The following is an 8970-nucleotide window of genomic DNA, read 5'->3' as shown; positions in this document are numbered from 1 at the left end:
GAGCTTTCTATTTCTATTATTATCCCTGCAAAGGGTGGGATTGATTTGGAAAACTTAATCAATGAATGTTATGCACCCAAACATCCCTGACCAGTTTCCTGGTAGCCAGACCCTTTTTCCTCCAGACAGGAATTAGGAAGTTTCTTATCTGAAAAAAAAAAAGAATGGCTCCAGAAAAAAGACCTCCATAGAATGGCATTTGGAAGTTTCCCAGCATTTGAGCCAACTCTCTGCCAATCACCCTAAAACAACTACCATCGGGCAGCAGGCCCCACCCAGGTCAGAAGCATTCCCCACTCTGTGTTACTAATAGGGAGACCTTTAAAAAAATAGAGAGATGCCAAGAAAAACAAACAGATAATGGCATCTCAGAGTAAATAAAGAAAAGATAGGAAACTGAAAAGAACTCTAATCTTCTGAAAGATTAAGGAAGATAACTGCATCTATAAAACAGCATCAAAATGCTATGGAAAAAAAAAGAACAGAGAGCAAGAGTTCTTACAAAATTAAAAATAGAATCGCTAAAATTGAAAATTCAATAGAACTGTTGGAAAATTATATATATATATATATATATACACATATTTTTTAAGACTTTATTTATTTACTTGGCAGAGAGAGGGAGAGAGAGCAAGAGAGCACAAGCAGGGGAAGAGATTCATGGGTACACGAACATTGGACTTGAAATGACACAGATTGGGTTTTCCAGGCTCTGGGATGATGCTTCCAGTGAGGCAAGGGTCACATGTGTCAGAACACTTGTTGGCTTGCAATCTTGTCACCTTCAGCCAAAATGGTGACATCGGGTTTTTTTAATGGTTTTTGTCATTGTTGGCCTGAGAACATGCTGTGTGAAATGACAATGATTACTATTAAATTAAGGATGATAATTAAGTACCCACACACCAAAATGTAAAATAAAAAAGATGGTTAGTACAAAAGAAAAGATAAAATATATAAAAGATCAATCCAGGTCAAATATCTGATAGAAGTTCCAGAAAGAAAAAGCAGAGAGCTAAAATTACTTAAAAAAAAAAAAAAAAAGAACTGAAGAAATTCTCAAAGAACATGAACTTTCAGGTTGAGAGAAATTAGCACAAAAGAAAAAATCTAAACCAAAAAAATAGCATCATGAAACTTCAAAACACTGGACATAAAGAGAAGAAATATAATCCTTACCTCAAACCATACACCAAAATTGATGCCAAGTAGATTATAGATTTAAGTATGTAAGTCAAAACTTGAAATCTTTTAGAAAAGAATATAGCATATCTTAATGTCTTTACGATAGAGAAGTACTTTTTAAATAAGTCACTAAGTTTATAACTTATAAAGAAAAAAAGTGACACGTTTGCCTACATTAAATATAAAACTCCTATTTCATCAGATGAGACTGTGTCAAAGACTGCCTAGGTGTTCACTTACCCTTTTGTCTCTTCCTACACACAGTCAGACTGTATTTCTTAGCCTCACCGGCAGGAAGATGTAGCCATGTGTTATAGAAGTGGACACCAAAAACAGTAAATTTTACCGTATGCAATAAAAAGAAACACATAAAAGCTCAAAAAAAAAAAAAAAAAAGAGAGATGTAGCCATGTGACTGCATACTGGCCAGTGAAATGCATTCATTTAGGACAAGATACCCTCCATCACTTAAACTATGGCTGGCTTATAGTATTTTCATATTTTCAGCATTTCTGAGGGTGCAAGACATGTATTTATGAAGCACTGGCTTTGGACTCAGCACGAAGACAGGTAGAGCAGACAGAGTGTACTGCTTTGTGGTTAAGGACATCACTCTAGGACCTCTCAGCTCTGACAGCTACTAGCCTTATGACCTTGGGCAAGCTACTTCACTTTTCTGTGGCTTATTTCCTTCATTCATAAAATGTGGGGCATAACAAGGACAGGGCCTACCACATGTAAGCATTGTAAAGTCTCAATAATATATAGTAAGCGTTCAAATATATTCTATTACTTTTTTTTTTTTTTTGAGAGAGAGAGTTTGGGCATGTGATCCTGAATGGCAGAGGGGCAGAGGGAGAGGAAGAGAGAATCTTAAGCAAGGTGCACACTTAGCATGATGTCGTACACGGGGCTTGATCTCATGATCCTGAGATCATGACCTGAGCTGAAAATCAAGAGTGGGAGCTTAACCAACTGAGCCACCCATGTGCCCCTCTTCTATTGCATATTTTAAAAAGATTTTATTTATTTTTATTTTTGTGAGAGAAAGAGAGCATGAGGGGGGTGGGGAGAGGTGCGGAGAGGGGAAGGGCATAGGGAGAAGCAGACTCTTCACTGAGCAGGGAGCCAGACATGGGACTCATACCAGGATCCTGGGATCAGGACCTGAGCTGAAGGCAGACCCTTAACCAACTGAGATACCCAGGCATATTTCTATTACATTTTTAAAGAAGGATTTAATCGTGGGGCACCTGGGTGGCTCATAGGGTTAAGTAGCTCCCTTCAGCTCAGGTCATGACTCCACAGTCCGGGTATCGAGACCCACATCGGGCTCCTTGCTCAGTGGGGAGTCTGCTTTTCCCTCTGCCTCAGCTCCTCCCCACCCCACCCCCTGCTTATGCTCTCTTTCTCTCTCTGTCAAATAATAATAATAATAGTAACAATTATTATTATTAATAATAATATTATTATTAATGAAAAGGACTTAATCCACAAAAGGACTTAATCCTCATCTTTCACTCTATTCTTCCTTGCTCTTCCTATTTCAGGAGGATATGTGGATCCTTGGACTTGTTCACTGCCTTCATTTTGTAGCTATCATACTGTGATACAGAGTAGACCATGGATCTGTCCACTCTCCAACTAGACGGTGACCCTCCAGAGGCAGGGGTTATCCATCTTAGTACTGTCACTGCGAAGAAAGGTGGGAGCATACTCCAAGGGTCAGGGAAGAAAAGCCAATGCCCAGCATGGGGGTAGGTACTTCATAAATGTCACTGAATGGGGAGGTGGGGACTCTATCTGGGTCTTGAAGGATGAGCAGGAATCAAAAAAGAAAAGGGGAAATTGTACGAGGCATAGAAAATAAAAATTAAGATATGAAATTCAGAACAGCAGCATTTAACTCTTCTTAGAACTTTCCAGGAACCATTGGCATTGAACTTTAACCACACATACAAATAACTACTGCTTCGCACCAAAATTCTTCTGGTTGCAAATAAAATATGGCTTTTGAAAGTACTCTGCCCAGTTTAAAGACAACATAAAAGAAAGGATGTTGTTAAAGATTTTATTTATTTATTTGATAGAGATTACAAGTAGGCAGAGAGACAGGCAGAGAGAGAGGAGGAAACAGGCTTCCCGCTGAGCAGAGAGCCGGATGTGGGGCTCGATCCCAGGACCCTGGGATCATGACCTGATCCAAAGGCAGAGGCTTAACCCACTGAGCCACCCAGGCGCCCCAGAAAGGATGTTGTTAAAAGAAAAAAGAACATACAAGAAAGAGAAATCACCAAAAAGCATCATTTTGTTTCAACAAGGAGATACAAGTGCAACTCCCTCTTGTTCTCAGTGTGTACATCTGTAAAATGGAGACAATAAAGAATACTTCCCTTTATGGAACTGATGAGGTGTTTAAATGGGTTAATAAGTACAGAGAAGATAGAACAGTGACTGGTATATAGTAAGCACAATAAATCAATAGCTTTTAAATGATATGAAAGATAAAATCCCATTATGATATGCTAAAGATCATTACAGCTACTCACTCCTGCTAAATAGCACTGTAATTAAACTGTCAAGGGGACTTGGAAACTCAAAGAAAGCTACCAAGTCACCCCTCAAGCCTCTGTTCCCAGGCAAACTAACTTGGTTCCTCTAACTTTTCCTCATTGGTGTTTTTTCCCCAAACTTTACTCATTGCGCCTTTCCTCCACAGTCCTGAAACTCAGAGGGACAAGAGAGGCTGACTTGTATGGACCTGTTATCCTATATGTCCCACCTTCTCTCCCTGGTCCTTTTGGCAACCCTGATTAATATCAACAGAGGTTTGTCTAATTTTGTTCATTTCCTTAAAGAAGTAAGTTGCCATGGTTGATCATTTTTATCTTTGTCTTCTATTTTATCAATGGCCATTGCCTTTTTTTTCAATTATTGAGGTGTAAAAATTGACCCTTTTTAGTGTACAGTCCTATAAGGTTTAACAATACGTATAACCACATAACCACCACCATGAAGATATACAGCATTTCAATTATCTCAAAAAGTTCCCTTGTGTCCCTTTGTTGTCTCTATTTTCTGCCCTATAGTTCTGCCTTTTCTAGAAAGTCATATAAATGGAATCCCATGGTATGACTTTGAGCTTTCTGAATCTCAATTCTTTTACTCAGCACGATGCATTTGAGATTCATCCACATTGTTGCATGCATCAGAAGTTAGTTCCTTTTTATGGTTCAGTGGTTCCATTGTTTAGATGGACTGTGGTTTCTTTATCCATTCACCAGTTGAGGGATCTCAGGGTTGTTTCCAGTTTGGGATGTTTATGAATAAAGCTGCTATTTATGTTTGCATGAAGGTTTTTTGTGAACATAAGTTCACTATGCTTGGGTAAACACCTAAAAGTAGGACTCCTGGGTCATATGATAAGTGCATTTCTACTTTATAAGAAACTGCCACACAGTGGCTATACATTTGCATTCCCACCAACAATGGATGAGAATTCCACTTGCTTTGTACCCTCAGCAGCACATGGTTATCATCGCATTTTATTTTAGTTTACTTTATTTTATTTTTAACTATCTTTTGTGTGTGTAGCATCTCACTGTGGTTTTAATTTGCATTTCTCCAATTATGTTGAGCATCTTTTTATGGGCCTATTGAGCATTTGTACGTTTTTTAAAGGTTCTTTTCAAGTCATTTGTCCATTTTTTTTCTAAATTATGGGGGTTTTTTCCCTGATTTTTGAGTTTTGAGAATTCTTTAAATATTCTAGATGCAAGTCCTGAATCACATATGGATTTCCTGCTTACTTTTTTATTCTCTCAAGGGACTACATCTTATATTTCTGAAATGAGAACTGAACAGCCTGTAGCCATTAGTCACAAGGGAACCAGATGTTTATGGAAGAAGATAGGGAAGGCCTTGACTATATGGTAGCCCAGAGATTTTCACTGTTCATTCTATTCCATACAAGTTAGAACTGAGAGTCTATGGTAAAAGGGAAGAAACACACAAAAGAACACAAACATTTTCTACAAGTGGGCCAAAACCATAAGGAAAGAATTAGTTTCGTAGCTATTTCACTTTGAGATTGAACCAAGAGGTCCCATTTTCATTCGTCCTTTCTCTTAGAGCAAGGACTCCCCCACTCTACTTCCCTTCTCTCCAGCTCCAAAAGGACTGGCTAAGCACCTGGAGCCAGAATCAAAGAGGAATAAGAGGCTGGTCCTGAGAGAAGAAGACTATGCAAGAAAGAGAAGGAGTTCCTTGGTGCCCATCAGGGAGATTCAGTGTGTACTGAGCAATGACTTTCCACACTGCAACATCATTTAGACTCCTAGTGTACATTTGATTTATAGCAAGATTTTGGGGGAGGAAAGGCTTAGAGGTGGTAATCTCTTTGGGATTGCTGGGGGATCAGGAAGAGCATGAAACTATGTTTTCAAAGCTCTTCACAAAGGATTATAAATATCAATTCTCCATATCAAAGAAGAGTGCAAAAGTGAAGCTTTCTTCTAACACTCTATAACATCCCACCTCCTAGCCATCAAGGAAGAGTGAGGAAGACAATGAACGCGATTCCATGTTTGTCTTACTACTAACTCATTTTACACAGAGGAAAGATAGATGATAAGTAGATAGACAGATACATAGATACATAGATAGATAGACAGATAGGGTAATCATTGGCTTTTAACTCCTAATCAAATAATCCTAGAATTTCTGATTCCATGTTACTTGTTTGACCTGAGATATGTTATGGTTTTGAAGCACTCCTAGCTTCTAAGAAATGGAAAAAACAAACAAACAAAAAAAGCCACAACAACTTCAAATTGTCTGACCTTTCTATGGTAAAGGTAAGTAGCCAATCTATTTTCATTTCCTTTCTCTTATGTCAAAATAGACAATTAAATCCTAAACACAGAAGTGTTAATCCTGTTGGCACAAATGATACCAAATGTGCCCCCAGTAAGTCACCAAATGCCTTGACCTCTACAACTGTCCTGTTGATCTCTATACTTTGGCTTGAGTATTTCCTTAATTATCTGTATTTACATAGGTCTGTTCCACATCATGGCACCCTGTGTAAGATGAGCGGTTCTGAAAACACATCACCATGGATCATCGGTTATAATGAGAAGTAGATTAACCCAGGGACGTGCCGTCAAATGATCTGCCAAAGGCACAGTTGACAAAGTCCTCATCAGTCAGTAGTGATATAAATACCACCCTCTGCAGTGGATCGTTTGCAATGTGTCTCTCCGAGCTAAATTGGCACTCTAATTGCAACATCAGTTACGAGCCCTGCTCAGTGATGAGAGGGGCAAAGATATGAGGATGTTCTCAGCTGAAGCTATTTATACATGCCACGTAGCCCCTAATTATCTAGTAGGAAGGGGATGGGAAGAGGCAGAAAGTTGACTTGACTAAGAACTGAATCAACCCACCCCCCTTTACACCATTCTGCCAAGAGAAAATTTTATGTACTCCCTTTCTAAGAAAAAAAGAAAAGGTAAGAAATTCAAATCCTATGAAGATGCATGCAGTCTACCCAGCTGACAACTGGGATTTCACTGCTAATGTTCCTTTTGAAGCATGAGTTCAACATTCCAACGGATTATAGGAAAGAAAGTTCAAGTTTTATAAGCCCTGATTCAAATGAGCAGTCTTGGTAGCATATTCCTTTTATCCTTAAAGGGGAAAGAAAGTTGTAGAGCAGGAAATTTACTTGGTTATTTTAGATTCAGTCAATAAAATATCCAGACTTTGGTATGAAAACTTCTGGAACATAACATAACAATCGTTAATTACATATTCATAAATTGATATATTAAATGCCAGAGATTCAAAAATACAGTAAAAGAAGAAAATACACAACAGGAACAATATCAAATATATGGTATATTTGGGGAGATATAGCTATAATAATGACCACATTTACTTAGCAATTCTATGTGTCAGAGACTGCTAAGAACCTTGCCTATATTATCTTAATAAATTCTTCCAACAACTCAACAGCAGACATATTATCCACATGTTACTGATAAAGAAACTAAGGGTCAGAAGGTTAATCGGGGCAAATCACAAACCATTTAAGTGAAAGTATCAAAATTCAAATTCTCAATTAGCAATAATCGCGCCTCGGATAAACCTCATTGGCTACGATACTGCCACTGCGCAAAGCTCAAAATTCAAATTCTCATCTCACTCCTGGCTTTACCCTGAAACACAAGCCTTTTTTTTTTTTTTTTTTTACATATTTGGATCAGCCTGATAGCATATCCTATACATCCTGCTTCCCTATAATGTTAACTGACCTATTTATGACTTTCCAAGGCAACTACTCTCCCTTGTGGATCTCCTTTATGCATCTTTAAGCTGTGAATCCAGTGTGAAGAGTTTAACTTTCTACTTAGACCTCAACTCACATCCAATAATGTGATCATCATTAGTCCAGCTTCTCTCTGGACCAGGGGCAGGGGTGGGGGTATGGGGGACAAAGATTTTGTACCAGGCCCCCTCATAACACAGTGATTGCCCATGGTCAGGTACCTGGTCTTGTTCCAATCAGCTGGTGGCTGGAGGGCAGGAACAGCAGAAGAGGGGAATCCCACTCTGTTATCAGAGGCTGTGGGTAAGCCCGTTCCCCACCCCACCTCTACCCACCCTAGCAAAGGCTATGAAAACTTAGACTGACCTGGATAATACAAATATGATGAAGGGATTCAGAACATATCACTGTAAAGAGTTTCCTCTTCTGAACTCTCCCCATCTGCATAAAAGCAGAGCGTCCCAAAAGATTTAAACTGTTCCAGGTGCTCTCCTATTCACTGGAGATCAGCACCGGGAAAAGAAATCACCTAAACAGACATTGTTGCTAAGCTATCATATCTATTTGTTCTTCTAAAGACCCATTTATCTTCCCTAAAAGTCACTTCTTTTCCCATAATTGCCCTTTTCTCCATCTTCTGCCCTTATGATGATGTTACATAAGCCCCCAATTCTAACCATTTCCTTGAGTCACATTTTTCTGTGATTCCCATGTACACAGATGAATTTTAAAAATCTTCTTCATTCTCTTACTAATCTGTCTTTTGTCAGTTTAATTCATAGACCCCCAGACCCTGAACCAAGGAGGGTAGAGAAAAATCTTTTCCACCACAATGCCATAGTTTGAAACCACCAAAAAATATTGTAAAAGAATATTTAATGACATGGAAAAAATCTATTGTCTTATAAGTTTTAAAATGAGGTTACCAAACTCAAATGTAGAGGCAGATTTCATTTTTGTAAATATTGAAAGTCTAAATGAACGTTCACTAAATTGTTAACACGATTCCCTTGAGGAAAAGAGCAATTTTGACTCTACTTTTTATTTTGTTTCATACTATTTGAACCTGTAATAATAAATTTGTATTACTTTTAATATTGAAAAATATGCAAATATTTTCTTTTCAAAAAATAACAATCTATGCATACGATTTGCAAAAGCCACATTATTTTTAAGATTTGTCCACAAAAACCAAGATGAACTTAAAAATTAACCTTAGAAAAAAATATTCACTGCTGTATTAGCCAAATAAAATTTCAAAGAAAAAGCCCAACAACATTGAGCAAATAATTGAGTGATAACTATAAAACCAGTATTTTTCAATTATAAACATTATTTTATGAGAAAAGACATGGCATGGAAATATGTGTACAATATACTAATTGGGAAAAAAAACAAGTCACAAAACAATAAATTATAGCATGACTCGTTTGATAATTAAAATATACATGAAA

At 37.8% G+C, this 8970-nt stretch overlaps 1 pseudogene; it reads right to left on the bottom strand.

Annotated features, from left to right (window-relative positions):
* Positions 1-7167: 7167 nt before the first annotated feature.
* LOC123947713 lies at positions 7168-7370 on the bottom strand (annotated as a pseudogene).
* Between the last annotated feature and the right edge of the window lie 1600 nt (positions 7371-8970).

This window comes from Meles meles, chromosome 7 (assembly GCF_922984935.1).
Source record: "Meles meles chromosome 7, mMelMel3.1 paternal haplotype, whole genome shotgun sequence".
In the NCBI taxonomy this organism is placed as follows: domain Eukaryota; kingdom Metazoa; phylum Chordata; class Mammalia; order Carnivora; family Mustelidae; genus Meles; species Meles meles.
This window is presented reverse-complemented; position numbering and strand designations above follow the sequence as displayed.